Below are 17941 nucleotides of genomic sequence, written 5' to 3'. Positions count from 1 at the left end.
TATGACCGGCTCTGCGTACTCTTCGCTTTCCAGACTGTCCACATCTGAGTCATCTAAGTCAGACAACTGCTGGAATCTATTGCTGGAACTACCTCCAACTATTTTCTGTTGCTTAAATTTGGGGTTGTTTCCCCAAAAGCGTTTACGCTTTTGATTCATTGATAATTAATCAATTAACAAAAAAAAAAAAAACTTTACAAAACTTTGTTAAATTGATAGGCAACTACAGCTGATTTATGAAAAGACGTCTGTTTGCTTGAAATGACAGCATGCGACTGGCGAGCCTGCGAGATTGATTTCCATGGAAAGAGAAAAACTGTGATTTGATGTTTGAAGTTTGCATCAAATATCAAGGAGCAAAAATTTTGCAAACAAATGGTATCAACTTCTATTGGTTGCCCAAAAAGTAAGTGCGGATTTTTTAAAAGAAAGTAAATGCATTTTTAATAAAACTTAGAATGAACTTTGATCAAATATACTTTTTTACACTTTTTTTCTAAAGCAAGCTTAAAGTAACAGCTGATAACTGACAGAAGAAAGAATGCAATTACAGAGTCACAAGCTGTGAACAAATTTGTCAACGCCGCCTATATGAAAAATCCGCAATTACTTTTTGGGCAACCCAATAGTTGAATACGGTGTTGTAAAGCAATTAAGATCCATGTAGCCACAATCACTTATATAGCGTGAAACTCACAAACGTTTGGAAGGAACAGTATGAGAATAGTCTCATACCATATATTAGCAAGCAGCTAAACAAAGGTAAAATATTTTCTGGTGACCACTCTAGGCTTTGAACCCAGGCGTTCGGTGGACATGCTTACTTCTGAGCCACGGTGTCCTCAGCCAAATACAAGCGCATTTATTGCCTGATTTCGCCCACGAGGCCACCGTAGCGCCGAGGTTAGCATGTCCGCCTACGACGCTGAACGCCTGGGTTCGAATCCTAGCGAGACTATAAGAAACAATTTTCATCGGTGGTTTTCCCCTCTTAATGCTGGCAACATTTGTGAGGTACTATGCCATGTAAAACATCTCTCCAAAGAGGTGTCGCACTGCCGCACGCCATGCGGACTCGGCTATAAAAAAGGAGGCTCCTTATCATTGATATGTGAGAAGTTTGCCCCTGTTCCTTAGTGGAATGTTCATGGGCCAAAATTGGAAAATTGCACATCCGTGCTCTAAATTGCTCAGATCTGTCTATATTTTGATATAGCTGTCATATAATACCGATCTCCCAATTTAAATTCTTGGGACCATAAAAGTTTTCTCTGTTAGGCTCTTTAACATATGTGTTCAATATGGCTCAGATGGGTCTAGATTTAGATACAGCTGCTTTATAGATCGGTCCCCCGATTTCCTCTATACAGTTCAGATCAGTCTGTATTTACAATAAATATAGCTGTCATGTACATGTGCCAATTTAAGTTCTTAGGCCCATAAAAGGTGAATATTTTTAACTGATTTCGTTGGAATTTGGTACAGTGGGATTTTATGGGCTCAAGATCCTTAATCGACATATCGATCTATATGACTGCTATAACTGAATTTAGACCAATCTGAAACATATTTAAGTCGGATTACGGGAGTCTAGGTTTATGTGGCAGTCTGCCATCAGACTCACTTAGAAGTTTTCGTTCATTGTGATACCACTGGAAGGGAGATGCCTTCTACATTAGTTCCTACCGTTGAACCATCCAGATGGCTTTGAAAAGCCCAACAATTTGCGAATGTTCACCTCCGCTAAATCAGGCAGATACTCAAAGAAATGAGAACCTAAAGTGGAACTTCTTCTGACTGCCAGTGCGGGACACACACACAGATTCTGCAAAAGTCGTTGCTGGCAAACTTCTGTCTGTCAGCATGTTTTCCGATTAGACAGTGACCTGTCATGGCGGACACAAAGGCTGAGTCGTCTGTTCTAGCCAATGACAGCAAAGCGGTAGACCTCTTCAAGTCGTGATTAGGCCACATAGTTTTGAAATGCTCACAATCTCCTCTTTGTGACCATTTATCATTCGTTGTCCTTCGGGCCTGGTCCTGAAAACTTAGCTTATGTGTCGCTAGGGAAATACCCACAGATGCCAATTTCTCTGGAATGTGTAGGGTAGTTCCTAGTCTCGCAGGCTCGTCCGCTTCACAATTCCTTGTGATATCTCTGTGGCCCGGCACCCAGAATAGGTGAATTTTGAACTGTTCATCCATCTCGTTGAGAGATCTGCCACCTTCGAGGGCGATTTTTGTGTGCAGAAATACGTTCCCCAGGGATTTAATGGCTGCCTGAGAAGATATTTATGCCAATCGTCGTTATGACATTATATCTTAGCCATTCCCTCACTTCCATAATTGCGAGGAACTCCGCTTGATACACACTGCAGTGGTCGGGTAACCTTTTCGATATGACGAGTTCTAGATCTTTGGAGTACACCCCAAATCCTACCTAGTCGTCTAGTTTGGAACATCCGTATAGAAGTCGAGCCCGCCATACCTGATGGTACAGGACCTCATAACTGTCGCCAGCATTAGGAAGGGTTAATCACCGCCTAAAAATTGTTTATGATGTTCTCTTATCCCTCTATAGTTGGAACATACCTTCATTCTTGTCTCTTTTCATGTTTACGGGAGATAGTTTGCATTGGTTCTGATCATCGGGTATGACTTGTTTAAGTCAAATCGTTCAGATGCGTCATTGTCCTACGTGTCGCCTCAGTTTATAAATATTCTGCTGGTCACCCATAGGCTCCCGCTGCTTCGCTAATGATCGTTGCTGATGCATACACCAAATTTTGGCCCTCTCAAACCAAACATTTGTAGTTTTATGCAAAACCTTTTGCTTTTATTCATAGCAAATGGGAATTATTTAATACTATTCTTGCATCTTCATGCAAAAATTTTTAGTATTTGCCGCAACTAACATTCAAAATGATATACGACTTTCAACAGAGACTATAATTTCCAAGGGTTTTTGACCCAAAGCAATATTTTCTGGAAAATTGTGCGCCTCCTGCGGCTTTCGCTCATTTTATGACCTTACTTTTGTTGACGTTCACACAACTAAGGGGGGGTTGTGTCAACACCCCAAAGAATGTAATTCAACGAGTATGACCGTTATTAGTGGGGGTTTGCATGTTGCTCCATCTGTTCCAAATTGCTGCAGCAATGGTTGGTAGTGGACAAGGTGGGCAAATGCAGAAAAAGAATGCACCATGGTCAGTTTAAGCAATGCTTATTGCTAGCCATGCTTCATGCCAGATATCAGCGCAAATAAAACTTATGGCCCATGTTAAATGGTTTAATTTGTTATCTTGCAATTTCCTCTACATCCGTCTTTGGAGGTGCATTTCTTCTTTTCGCCTGCCCTATCGATCTATGTCTGACTCGAGAGGAGGTAGCTTTAGGAGGTTCTATGACCCCAATGGTTTACAGCAGTCTCAACGCATACCATGCAGTGGCGTTAGTAAACCGACCAAGCACTTAAAAATAACTGCTGAGGTATTTTTCGGCCTCCGATGTACGATATGTTGCATGCATACTGCGTTCATGAAACTTAAGTTGCCTTGTTGAGGCAAAAGGACTTGCAATTCATTCTCTTTTCAATACACAGAGGGGCCCAAACTGTGGTCTTAACAACACCTGGCGTCAAATACTAATGCGAAGAATTACAGTCAATGGAGTTTTCATTAAAATGGCCAATATCGATGGGTGGCTATGTTGTACCATCAACTATGAGGGTGTACAGCCGGCTTTGTAAAACTATGGTCAAGTGTGGACCACATCGGGTAATGGAGAATGGAAAATTAATTGAAGGTATTTAGGAGTAAAATACGAATCTGGACAAGTATCGGGGGATCACCTCAAACTAAAGGGTGATTTTTTTGAGGTTAGGATTTTCATGCATTAGTATTTGACAGATCACGTGGGATTTCAGACATGGTGTCAAAGAGAAAGATGCTCAGTATGCTTTGACATTTCATCATGAATAGACTTACTAACGAGCAACGCTTGCAAATCATTGAATTTCATTACCAAAATCAGTGTTCGGTTCGAAATGTGTTCATTCACCGTAACGTTGCGTCCAACAGCATCTTTGAAAAAATACGGTCCAATGATTCCACCAGCGTACAAACCATGCCAAACAGTGCATTTTTCGGGATGCATGGGCAGTTCTTGAACGGCTTCTGGTTGCTCTTCACTCCAAATGCGGCAATTTTGCTTATTTACGTAGCCATTCAACCAGAAATGAGCCTCATCGCTGAACGGTGAATGAACACATTTCGAACCGAACACTGATTTTGGTAATAAAATTCAATGATTTGCAAGCGTTGCTCGTTAGTAAGTCTATTCATGATGAAATGTCAAAGCATACTGAGCATCTTTCTCTTTGACACCATGTCTGAAATCCCACGTGATCTGTCAAATACTAATGCATGAAAATCCTAACCTCAAAAAAATCACCCTTTATTAACCCCTTGATACGGGAATATGGGCCGGTAAATTTGCCCATGGACATTCCATTAAGGAACTGGGAGAAACTTCTCAAATATCAATGAGTGCAGAGAGAAAATTTTACATGGCATAGTACCTCACAAATATCGGAAGGGTAAACCACTGCGGAAAATATTTTCTGATGGTCTCGCCAGGATTCGAACCCAGGCTTTCAGCGTCATTGGAGGACATGCTATCCTCTGCGTTACGGTGGTTATATTATAAAAACTTCTATCCAAAAATTCGCATTAATCGGTCCACATATCACCTGCTAGACGAACCGGGTCCGCTTCGCTGTGCCTTCTTTAACTCTCTAATATCTTTTTAGGGTGGGAAAATTTCGTCCTGAATGTGGATATCGAATTCGTGCCATTGTAGCCTAAGACGATTAATTCGTTCAAATCCTGACGAGAACATCGGAAAAAGCGGTGGTTATATCCTCTTAATGTTGGCGCCACTTGCGAGGCCATGCATGGTCATTTAAAAAATGTTCCTCAAAGAGGCGCACTGCAGGACGCCGTTCAGACTAGGCTATAAAAGAGGGTCCCTTATCATTGAGTTTAAACTTGAAGCGGAAAGCACTCATTGATGTGTGAGAAATTTGCCTCTGCTCGGTTCCTGGTATTTTTAAAAATTAGGGTAATGAGAAGTGCTTTTTAGGGAGGGATGGCACCTCAGACATTTAGACTCAAATATGGATATCAAATTCGTGCTGCACTCCCAAATCCCTTTAATTTGAGCCCCATATTGCCATGTCCGGAAAATATGATCCGTTTGGAGGGTATTTTGGGGCTGCGGCGGCCACCGACACTGCACTGAAAATAGATATCAAATTCGTTCTTTATTCCCAACGGAAATGATGTTCAGTTAAGAGGGTGCTTTAGGGCGTACCCCAAAACACTTGGCTCCAAAATTGGATATCAAATTCGTTTTCTACTCTCAAATACCTTTCATTTGAGTCCCATATTGTCATAATGGGTCAAGTAACCCATTTTAAGTATCTTTAGGAGAAAAAGCGCCACTTAGGCTTGAAAGCAAATTTTAACATAATATTTGAAATCTATTCCCTAATACCTTTCATTTGAGTCCCATATAACCATGGTCGGCTAATATGACCATTTGGGAGTATTTGGGGGTGGGAGACCTCCCATTACTTGAACCTAATGTTTTATGCCATATTTGTAATCTACTGCCTAACACTTTTGATTTGAGTCCCATATTAACATGAACTTACAATATAACTGTTTAGAGGAGTTTTAGGGTTCGAGGGGCCCGCTGTGTACTTTGACACAAATTTTAATATCATATTTGCGTTCTGCTCTGCAATACCTTTCATTTGATACCCTAATTGTGCCCCTCAGACCACTTTCGGATATGGGTGGCGTTTTGGGGTAAGGGGGAGGGTCCGTCTCCACCTGATATCTAAAAATGATATAGCCTATGTTTCCTTCCAGACAAACGTACACAATCTATGAAAATTTTAAGAAAATCGGTTCAGTCAAGCTTCATCTAGTCATAATGGGATTAATGGCGTATTTGAGGGGTGGCGTGACCTCCTATGCTACGATCTGATTTTGTATGTCAGATTCGAAATCTACTCTCGAATACCTTTCATTTGAGCCCCATATTGAAATGAATGTCCAATATGTCTGTTTGGGGCTGTTTTGGGGTTGGGCGGCCCGATGGGTACTTGGACTCAAATTTTAATACCATGTTCGTATTCTACTTTCCAATACCTTTCATTTGATACCTATATTGTCCCGATCGGTTCACTTTTGATTTTGGGTTGTGTTTTTGGCATAAGGGGAGGGTCCGTCCTCCCCTTATGCCTCCCCTATGAGAATTTTAAGAAAATTGGTTCAGCCAAGTATCATATAGTCATAATGGGTCTAATGACGTTTTTGAGGGGTGACGTGACCCCTTATACTTCGATCTGATTTTGTATGCCAGATTCCAAATCTACTCCCGAATACATTTCATTTGAGCCTCATATTAAAATGAACGTCCAATATGTCTGTTTGGGGGAGTTTTGGGGTTAGGGCGGCCTGATGGGTACTTAATCTCAAATTTTAGTACCATATTCGTATTCTAATCTTTAATACCTTTTATTTGATACCTATATTGTCCCGATCGGTCCACTTTTGATTTTGGGTTGTGTTTTTGGCATGAGGGGGAGAGTCCGTCCCCCTTCCGATACCGAAAAATACAATATGCGAAAATTTCGAGAAAATCGGTTCTGCCGTTTTTCAGTCTATACGGAACAAACAAATGGAGTCCCATATATCCGTGATTGGCTAATGTGCCCATTTTGGGCGTTTTTGTGAGGGTGGGGTGACCCCCCATACTTCGACATGAATTTATATGCCAGATTCGCTATCTACTCCTGCATACTTTTCAGTTGATACCCATATTGTCCACTTTAGATTTTGGGTGGTGTTCTCGGGGTAACGGTAGAGGGTCCGCCCCCTTCCGTTTTCAATAAATTTTAAAGCCTATTTCTACTTCCTGACCATATTCGAAATCTACTCCCGAATACCTTTCATTTGAGCCCCATATTGAAATGAACGTCCAATATGTCTGTTTGGGGGAGTTTTGGAATTGGAGCGGCCCGATGGGTACATATACTCAAATTTTAATACCATATTCGTATTCTACTCTTCAATACCTTTCATTTGATACCTATATAGTCCCGATCGGTCCACTTTTGATTTTGAGTGGCATTTTTGTGCCCATTTCGGGCTTTTTTGTGGGGTGGGGTGACCCCCTATACATCGACATGAATTTGTATGCCACATTCGTTATCTACTCCTGCATACTTTTCAGTTGATACCCATATTGTCCTTATCGGTCCACTTTAGATTTTGTGTGGTGTTCTCGGGGTAACGGTAGAGGGTCCGCCCCCTTCCGTTTTCAATAAATTTTAAAGCCTATTTCTACTTGCTGACCATATTCGAAATCTACTCCCGAATACCTTTCATTTCAGTCCCATATTGTCATTATCGTCAAATAAACCTATTTTAAGGGGTTTTGGGGATGGGGCGGCCCCCCAGGTACTTGGACCCAACTTTTATTATGATATTCGTACTCTACTCTTGAATACCTTTCATTTGAATCCCAAATTGTCTCGATCGGTCGACTTTTATTTTTGAGTAGTACTTTTGGGGTAAGGGGGAGCGTCCGCCCCCCTTTCGATATCAACTAATTATATACCTACACATTTTGTGCAAATTTCAAGGTAATCGGTTCAGCCCTTTTTGAGTCTATAGGGAACAAACAAACAAACATACAAACACAAATTCATTTTTGTATATATAGATCACCTATATGTATATCTCGGATATATTGCAAAATATGGGGACTCTTTGTATTTGGTTAGAGTTTTACATAAAGGTCCTCTCTGAGTTTTTTCCTCTACTGAACCAATACCGTCCATCATAACTCACGAGTTTTCCACTCCACTATTGCCTGTTAAACTAAGTATAGACAGAAATTCTATATAACGGCTTCATTCAAAGACCGAATGCCGTGCATTTGTGCAACTTTGTAGCAAAAGTGTGCTCCACTAATAGCAAATACTTACACTGTGTAAAAGAGAATGATAAATTTTATGCACATTATAAATTCCGTTTTATCCAATTTTTGCCCAATCTTCGTCTACTTCTTCCTGTTTCAGAGGCGACCGAATAAAAAAATCAGAAAAATTCGACAACAACAACACAACTCCCCTAAAAAAAGTTCCAACAGCCAACTGAAGATAGTGTTGTAGCTCATACCAACGCCTCTCTGCCAGTCGATGCCTCCTTTAAGGCACACCATTTACAGACATCCTTGTGCAGGGTAAGCATTTATTTATAATGCAAAGACGAAAGGCAAGAATTTTCAACGCTGTTTTTGTTTTTCGTTGTTACCTTCTCCATCAGCCAAAAAAAATTTTTTTTTGGTCCTTCTTATGCCTTGTTTCTGTTTTGGCCAACTACATTTATAAAACATTTCGTAACACCTCTCGAAATGGTGTGTAAAAATTTGCGAAAAGTGCAAAAACAGATCAGACAAACGAGGTCGACTGAATGTAGAACACATTGTGGGTGCTTGGGTTAATGGTGCCATCAGGATATATTCGAAAGCTTTGGCAGGACACGTGTTGTTATTAGAATGATTAAAGGAATAACACAAAAGAAATTGTGGTGCACATCACGAAATATGGTATTTGCTAAATAGACAAAACAAACACAAGGGTACTTTAAAGTCCCGATATGTGTCGTAGAGAGGAAAGGAAATGACACATCAAGTGTTTGTACAATGAGTACATAAGTGGACCGCGATTAGTCACCATAGATCATGACATTTAAGGGCTAAAATAATGAGCTTTCAAAACTTTGTTTTATTGCCTATTAAAAAAATTTAAATATCTTCATATTGATTGTGAGACTAAATGCCAGAATAAAATCCAGAAATTATTAAACATCAAATCGATGGCTTTGGTGCAGCTATACCCTTTTGCAAAGACATCGTAAAAAATCTTATTTTTAAGATATGAAAAAAACATTTTTTCCAACTGTTTGTATCCGATAAAGGTGGCGTCAATAACACCGCAGAACCTATCCCTTATGATGACTTAGATTAGCTTCCAGTCAAAAATAGGTGTATTCAGCATTAAACCGGCTGAAAAACAACAAGGCATCAGAAACCGATGGGTTGTCATGCAAAACACTTAAGACTGGAAGTGACAAGCTGATGAAGAATAGGCATCAGCTTGGCAGCACGACAGAGGTGTATTCAGCAGTAACCCGACCGATGGGTTGTCATGCGAAACCCTTAAGATTGGAAATGACAAACTGATGTAGGTGGATGTACAACGGCAGAGAAATTAAGATCTCCAACGAGTTCAAATATCTAGGGGTAGTCTTTACTCCGAAAATGAATTTCAACAAACATGTACAAACCAGAAACAATGAAGCAAAAAACGCTATTAATGCCACATGGAACCAATTCATTGGAAGAGCAGATATAGATATGAATTCTAAATGGAAATTATTTTTAGCCGTTTTTAGATCTATACAAACATATGCTGCCGAAATTTGGGGTTTTTCACACTTCGAAGAGATTAATGCACTCCAAGGATATTTTCTGAAGCGAATACTTAGGGTACCAAGTTTTACACCAAATTATGTACTAATGCTGGAAACGGAAGTAGAAGACTCACAAATATACACGCTGGGAAAACATTTAAACTATTTGGGGCGAATTTTGTATTACTATACACAAAACAGGCTCCCAAATCAACTATCGGAGATTATATACCAAAAAAATATATTTTGGGTAACAGAATTAAAAGACTTATCTCGAAGCCTACACGTTCAATGGCCACAAACGATGTCTTCACAAGGCAATTGGAACACTTTCTGCAATGATTTATTAAGTGGTATGAAACAACGATTGCATGAAGAAAGACTGTATAGAAAACAATTCAGCCAGAGCTGGCGGATATATAGATATTTAAACCCAAGCAGATCCCATCTTTACCTAAACAGAAAGTACTCTCAAGCGGAAATCGTGTGGATATTTAAAGCGCGCAGTGGAATGATCCCTCTAGGGTGTAACAGTTTTGATCCCGATGTCTTAAATAAAGAATGTAAATTGTGTAACATGCATGAAATTGAAACAATGCAACATTTTCTGGGCATCTGTCCTATACTTCGGGAATTTAGAATGATATCATTCGGAAAGCCGATATTGAACGATGAGGAAATAATCAACATTCTTGATGGTACAGAAGAAGAAAATTGGCACAAATTAATAAATTATCTCGAAATGAGTTATAAATATTGGCAACTTTTAATAAATGAATTCAATTAAATAAGCAAATGCTTATATAATGCGACAGACGTATTTTACATTGTCGCTAAGTTATAAAAAAAAAAAAAAAAAAATAAAAAAAAAAACTGATGTAGAGTATATATCAGCTTGGCTGCGCGATCCGGCTGGGAAAAAGTGTATCCGATTAATACTACTTTGCATGTTATGTATTTTGAAAAAGGATTAGGACATGAAAGTATGTGCAAACTACCGAGAAATAAGTCTTCTCTCCATCGCATACAATATACTTTGGTAACTGTTGTGAAAGAAATTATTTTTTACTTTTTTAATTCGAGCTAAATTTTCCATGAACATTCCACTAAGAAACGGGGGATCCTTCCCCTATATCAATGAATGCAGTCCGATTAAAAGTGAAACTCAATGATAAAGGGCCTTCTTTTTAATGCCGAGTCCGAATGGCGTGCCGCATAGCGACAACACTTAGTAGAGAAGTTTTAACATGGCAGGATACCTTCAAATGTAGCCAGCATTAGTCAGGGGATAACAACAGCTTACAAATTTTCGGGTAATCATGCTGGGAATTGAACCCAGGTATTGGGCGTCATAGGGGGGACATGCTAGCGAAATTGTTATATATTTTCCTTTTCCCAAGGAAAAAGGGTAGTAAATGAACCCTTCCCCAAGGGAAAGAGTACAAAAAGTACACTTTTATAAGGAAAAGGATAATTTAAGTACCCCTTCTTTAGGGAAAGGGTAATTTAAGTACCCTTCCCAAAGGGAAAGGGTTACGAAAGTATCCTTTCCTAAGTAAAAGGGTCATAAAAGTAACTTTTCCCATGGAAAAAGGTAATAAAAGTACTCTTTCCCAAGGGGAAGAATAATAAATGCACGCTTCCCCAATGGAAATGGTAATAAAAGTACCTTTTCCTATTTAAAAGGGTACTAAAAGTATTCTTGCCCAAGAAAAGAATAACTTAAGTACCCTTCCGTAAGGAAAAGTTTAATAAAGGTACCCTTTTCCAAGGACAAGGGTAATGAAAATACGCTTCCCCAAGGATAAGGGTAATAAAAGTACCTCCGCCGAAAGGAAAGGGTAATAAAAATACCGTTCCAATAGACAAAGGGTAATAAATGTACCTTTTACCAACGGAAACGTTAATAAAAGCACCCTTCCCCTAGGGGAATGGTAATAGATGTACTCTTCCCTTTCCCAAAGGGAAAGGATAATAAAGGTACCCTCTACCAAGGGAAAGGTTAAAAAAAGTACACTTTTACAAGGGAAAGTGTAATAAAAGTATCACTCCCTAAAGAAAAGAGTAATAAAACTACCGCTCCAATAGGGAAAATTTAAAAAAGTACCCTATCACATAGGAAGGGGTAGTAAAAGTACTATTCTCCAAGGGAATGAGGAAAAATTTACAATTCCCCAAAAAAAGGGTAATAAATGTACCTTTCCCCAAGGGTAAGGGCTATAAAGTACCCTTTCCCATGGCAAAGGGTAGTAAATGTAGCCTTTCCCATGGAAAATGGTAGTAATAGTACCCATCCCCAAGGGAATGAGTAATAAATGTACACTTTCACAAGGAAAGGGGTAATAAAAGTACACATCTTAAAGGAAAGAGTAATAAATGTATACTTTCACAAGGAAAGGGTAATAAATGTAGCCTTCTCCATGGAAAAGGGTAATAAATGTGAAAGGGTAATAAATGTGCACTTCTTCATGGAGAAGGGTAAAAAATGTATCCTTCCCAATGTAAAGGGTGACAAATTTTGCTTTCCCGAGGGAAAGGGTATTACAGAAACCCTTCCCCAAGGGAAAGGGTAATTAAAGTACCCTTCCCCAAGAAACAGGGTGATGGAAGTACCCTTTCCCAAGAGAAAGAGTAATTTATGTACCCTTCTCTAAGGGAAAGGGTTATAAAAATAACCTTGGGAACCATGGAAAAGGGTAATAAATGTTCCCTTACCCAAGGGAAAGGGTAATAAATGTGCCCTTGCCTAAGGTTAAGGGAAATTTAAGTACCCCCCCCCACAAGGGCAAAAAGGTAATAAATGTACCCTTTCCCAAGGGAAAGGGTAATTAAAGTAACCTTCCCTAAGGAAAAGGGTAATTTAAGTACCCTTCCTTAGGGGAAGGGTTATAAAAGTATCCTTCCCTAAGTAAGACGGCCATAAAGTACCTTTGCTCAAGGGAAATGGTAATAAATCTACCCCTCTCCAGGGAAAGAATAATCGCTTTCCCAAGCGAAAGGAAAATAAAAATACACTTCCCCAAGGGAAAGAGAAGGTACCCAAAAGGAAGGGTAATAAAAGTACCCTTATTTAAGGGAAAGGGTGATAAAAGTGTTCTTACCCAAGGAAAAGGGTGATAAAAGTCTCCTTCTCCAAGGGAAAGGATGATAAAATTGGCCTTTCCCAAGGTAAATGGTGATTCAAGCACCCTTTCCCCAGGGAAGGGGTAATAAAAGTTCCGTTTCCCTACGGAAAGGGTACATTTATTACCCTTAAATGTACCCTTTCCTAAAGGAGAGAATAATAAAGGTATTCTTTCCCAAGGGAGAGGGTAATAAAGATATTCTTCCCAAAGGTAAAGGGTGATAAAAGTGGACTCTCCCAAGCGAAAAGGTTTAAAAATACCTTATCCCAAGATAAGAGTACCCTTTCCCAAGGCAAAGGGTAATAAAAGAAACCTTCTCCTAAGGAAATGGTAATAAATGTTCTCTTTCCCAAGGAAAGGGTAGTGGATGAACCATTCCCCAAGGAAAAGGTTTACAAAAGTACCCTTCCCCAAGTGAAAGGGTAAAAAATTACACTTTCACAAGGGAGAGGGTAACAAAAGTACCCTTTCCAAAGGTAAATGGTGATAAAAGTACACTTTCCAAAAGGAAAGGGTGATCAAATTATCCTTCCGCAAGGGAATGGGTGATGAAAGTACCTCTTCCTTAAGGGAAGAGGTAATGCATTATCCGTCCCCAAGGGAAGGGGTAATAATAGCACACTAACCGAAGGAAGAGGGTAATAGAAATGCCGTTCCCCTTGAGAATGGTTATAAATGCACCCTTTTCTAAGAGAAAGAGTAATAAAGAAACCGTTTCCCTTGGGAAATGGTAATAAATGTTCTCTTTCCCAAGGAAAGGGTAGTGGATGAACCATTTCCCTAGTAAAAGGATTATAAAAGTACCCTTCCCCAAGGAAAAGGGTAGAAAAGTACACTTTCACAAGGGAAAGAGTAATAAAAATACCCTTCCCAAAGGTAAATGGTGATAAAAGTACACTTTCCAAATGGAAAGGGTGATAAAATTATCCTTCCCCAAGGCAATGGGTGATGAAAGTACTTCTTCCCTGAGGGAAGAGGTAATACATTACCCTTCCCTAAGGGAAGGGGTAATAAAAGCACCCTTACGGAAGGAGGAGGGTATTAAAAATGCCGTTCCCCTTGAGAATGGTTGTAAATGTACCCTTTCCTAAGGGAAATGGTTTTAAAAGTGCCTTTCCATAAAGGAAAGGGTAATAAAAGTGCCCTTCCCTAAGGGAAAGGGTAATAAAAGTTTCCATCCCTAGGGAAAATTCTAATAAAAGTACCCACTCCCTAGTGAAAGGGTAATAGGAGTACCTAAGGGAATGGGTGATAAAATACCCTTACCCTAAGGAAAGGGCAATAAGACTACCCTTCCCAAGGGAAAGGGTAATAAAAGTACCCATCTTCAAGGGAGAGGGTAATATAAATACCCTTCCCCAAGGAAAAGGATAATAAAAGTACCTGTCCCTAAGGGAAAGGGTAATAAAAGTAGCCTTCCCCAAGAGAAATGGCAATTAGAGTAGCCTTCCTAAGGGTAAGGGCAATAAAAGTGCCCATCCCCAAGTGAAGGCATAATAAAATTACACTTCCCCAAGTGAAATTGTAATAAAAGTAATTGAAAGGGTGTTGAATTACTCTTTCCCAAGGGAAAGGATAATAAAAGTGAAATTTTCCAGGGGTATTGGTAAAAATAATGGCCTTTACTAAGGGTAGTTTTCATAAGGAAAGGGTAATAAAAGTACCCATCCCCAAGGGATAGGGTAATATAAGTTCCCTTCGCTTCCCCAAGCGAAAGGAAAATAAAAATACACTTCCCCAAGGGAAAGGGAAGTTACCAAAAAGAAGGGTAATAGAAGTACCCTTATATAAGGGAAAGGGTGACAAAAATGTTTTTACCCAAGGGAAAGGGTGATAAAAGTCTCCTTCTCCAAGGGAAAGGATTACATAATTGGCCTTTTCCAAGGTAAAGTGTGATTGAAGCACCCTTGTCCCAGGAAAAGGGTAATATAAGTACCCTTTCCAAAGGTAAGTGGTAATAAAAGTACCCTTTTCAAATGGAAATGGTGATAAAAATATCCTGCCCCAAGGGAATGGGTGATGAAGGTACTTTTTCCCTAAGGGAAGAGGTAATACATTACCCTTCCCCAAGGGATGGGTAAGGAAAATTGTAAAAAAAGTAAAAAGTAATAAGAGTACCCTTCCCAAGTGAAAGGGTAATAAAAGTACCCTTCCTCAAGGGAGTTGGTAATACACAAACAAAAAGGATAATAAAAGTACCCGTCCCTAAGGGAAAGTGTATGAAAGAAGCCTTCCCCAAGGGAAATGGTAATTAGAGTAGCCTTCCCAAGGGTAAGGGTAATAAAAGTGTCCATCTCCAAGTGAAGGGTTAATAAAATTACACTCCCCCAAGTGAAATTGTAATAAAAGTAACTTTCCCGAATTGAAAGGGTGATAAAATTACTCTTTCCCAAGGGAAAGGATAATAAAAGTGAGGGTATTGGTAAAAAAGAGTACCGTTTGCCAAGGGTAGTTTAATAAAAGTGCCCATCCTTTAGGGAAAGGGCTCTTAAAGTACGCTTCCCCGATTTGACTGTTCTCGCCGTTAGAAGGCGTATTTATTATACGATTTGACGGAAATTTGTAAGGTTTTTTTTTCTAAAATCTTTTTCCATCCCTGAAAATACGGCCTTAATCGTTCCATAACTTTAGATAACTCCTATATATTTGAAAAAATCATTCCAAGAGCTTATCAACTGCGATCCTTGGTGGAGGGTATATAAGGGTATATGGAGGGTATACGTCATGGCGGAACTCACTGCACTTTTATTGGGTTGCCCAAAAAGTAATTGCGGATTTTTTAAAAGAAAGTAAATGCATTTTTAATAAAACTTAGAATGAACTTTAATCAAATATACTTTTTTTACACAGAAGAAATAATGCAATTACAGAGTCACAAGCTGTGAAAAAATTTGTCAACGCCGACTATATGAAAAATCCGCAATTACTTTTTGGGCAACCCAATAGTTGCTTAAAAACGTCTCTGCCCAATTTTTGCTCTTCTTACTCGTAGACAACTAAATATGTTAAGCCGAGTTATAATCACAGAATGTCATAGCTTTTCATGTTTCATTTGCTTGCCCGACAATATGGTTGACATTAAGGTAAGCTTATGTAGCCTTTAACACTTAATAGCAAAGATAGATAGCTTTAAAAAGATATTCACGTAGTTGCAAATAATTCCGAATTCACAGAATACCACAGCTTTACAAAAAGATTTTCTTAAATCTTTTAAACTTCATCCAGGATCCTTAAAATACAACACAAGGGACTGGCATTTTGTTTTTGTTAGTTCGGTCATATAGTAAATAGTTTATAACGAGCATTTCTTATGCCAGGTCAACATTCAAATTTCCTTTTGTTACTGTCCCCTTGGTGCCATGGGATAGACAGCATTGCCATAAACACACACACACACACAACTGTTGAGTAATTAATATTTCAAATACATAACCATTGTAGTCCAACTTAATAGACTAGCTCGGAAACACTGAAATATTTATATCAATACCCTCTTTTTGAACATTCGATTGATTTTAATGTCTTTAAAATGTGTCTGCTTGCCTGTCGACTTTCTCATCCGTTTTCTAGGAAATAAGCAAATGGTAGAAACATTTAAAATACATTTTCGTATACATTCCAATTGTTATTAATTTGATTTTGTCGATTTAACAACCCATTTCCCCGCATTCTACCTGCTCAAGTAGGGCTGATACCTTTAACCCATTGCAGGCAGACACTTTGTCTACATGCCCATCCTCGCCCCCTCTCCCATCGATCCTTGCCGTGTGGTCTCCTAATGTATTTGGAATCTTTTGAAATATTAAGATAACAGCCAATACATATTTAATGTTAACTGCTGTTGAGTATGCCACCATGTGTTGCAGCATCGACATCAGCAGCAGCAGCAACATCAGCCTAGGGTTGTGGCGCTTATTTGGGCATTTAGAAATCTTAAACCAAACAATCAGCATTGAAAACATCGAATATGCAAGCGCCACTCGATAAAGGCAAATGACTAGGGAATTGGGATGCTGGGAGAGAGAGAGAGAGAGAGTAATTGTACAGTGCATGCAATTGGAGTTTTGAGTTTGAAAAAAAAAAAAACAAGAACAAGTAAAAGCGTGCTAAGTTCGGCCGGGCCGAATCTTATATACCCTCCACCATAGATCGCATTTGTCGAGTTCTTTTCCCGGCATCTCTTCTTAGGCAAAAAAGGATATAAGAAAAGAGTTGCTCTGCTACCACAATTAAATTATATGTTGGAGACCTGTGTAAAATTACAGCCAATTCGTATAAGAATTGCGCCCATTGGGGCTCACGAAGTAAAATAGAGAGAACGATTTATATGGGATCTGTATCGGGCTATAGACCGATTCAGACCATAATAAACACGTTTGTTGATGGTCATGAGAGGATCCGTCGTACAAAATTTCAGGCATATCGGATAATAATTGCGACCTCTAGAGGCTTAAGAAGTCAAGATCCCAGATCGGTTTATATGGCAGCTATATCAGGTTATGAACCGATTTGAACCTTATTTGACACAGTTGTTGAAAGTAAAAACAAAATACGTCATGCAAAATTTCAGCCAAATCGGATAGGAATTGCGCCCTCTAAAAGCTCAAGAAGTCAAATCCCCAGAACTGTTTATATAACAGCTATATCAGGTTTTGGACCGATTTCAACCATACTTGGCACAGTTGTTGGATATCATAACGAAATACTTCGTGCAAAAATTCATTCAAATCGGATAAGAATTGTGCCCTCTAGAGGCTCAAGAAGTCAAGACCCAAGATCGGTTTATATGGCAGCTATATCAGGTTATGGACCGATTTGAACCATACTTGGCACGGTTATTGGATATAATAACAAAACACGTCGTGCAAAATTTCATTCTGATCGGATAAGAATTGCGCACGCTAGAGGCTCAAGAAGTCAAGACCCAAGATCGGTTTATATGGCAGCTATATCAGGTTATGGACCGATTTGAACCATACTTGACGCAGTTGTTGGATATCATAACAAAACACGTCGTGCAAAATTTCATTCCAATCGGATAAGAATTGCGCACTCTAGAAGCTCAAGAAGTCAAGACCCAAGATCGGTTTATATGGCAGCTATATCAAAACATGGACCGATATGGCCCATTTACAATACCAACCGACCTACACTAACAAGAAGTATTTGTGCAAAATTTCAAGCGGCTAGCTTTACTCCTTCGGAAGTTAGCGTGCTTTCGACAGACAGACGGACGGACGGACGGACGGACGGACGGACGGA

This window comes from Stomoxys calcitrans, chromosome 2 (assembly GCF_963082655.1).
Source record: "Stomoxys calcitrans chromosome 2, idStoCalc2.1, whole genome shotgun sequence".
Taxonomy (NCBI): Eukaryota; Metazoa; Arthropoda; class Insecta; order Diptera; family Muscidae; genus Stomoxys; species Stomoxys calcitrans.
The sequence above is the reverse complement of the archived record's forward strand: the minus strand, read 5'-3'. Positions refer to the sequence as shown.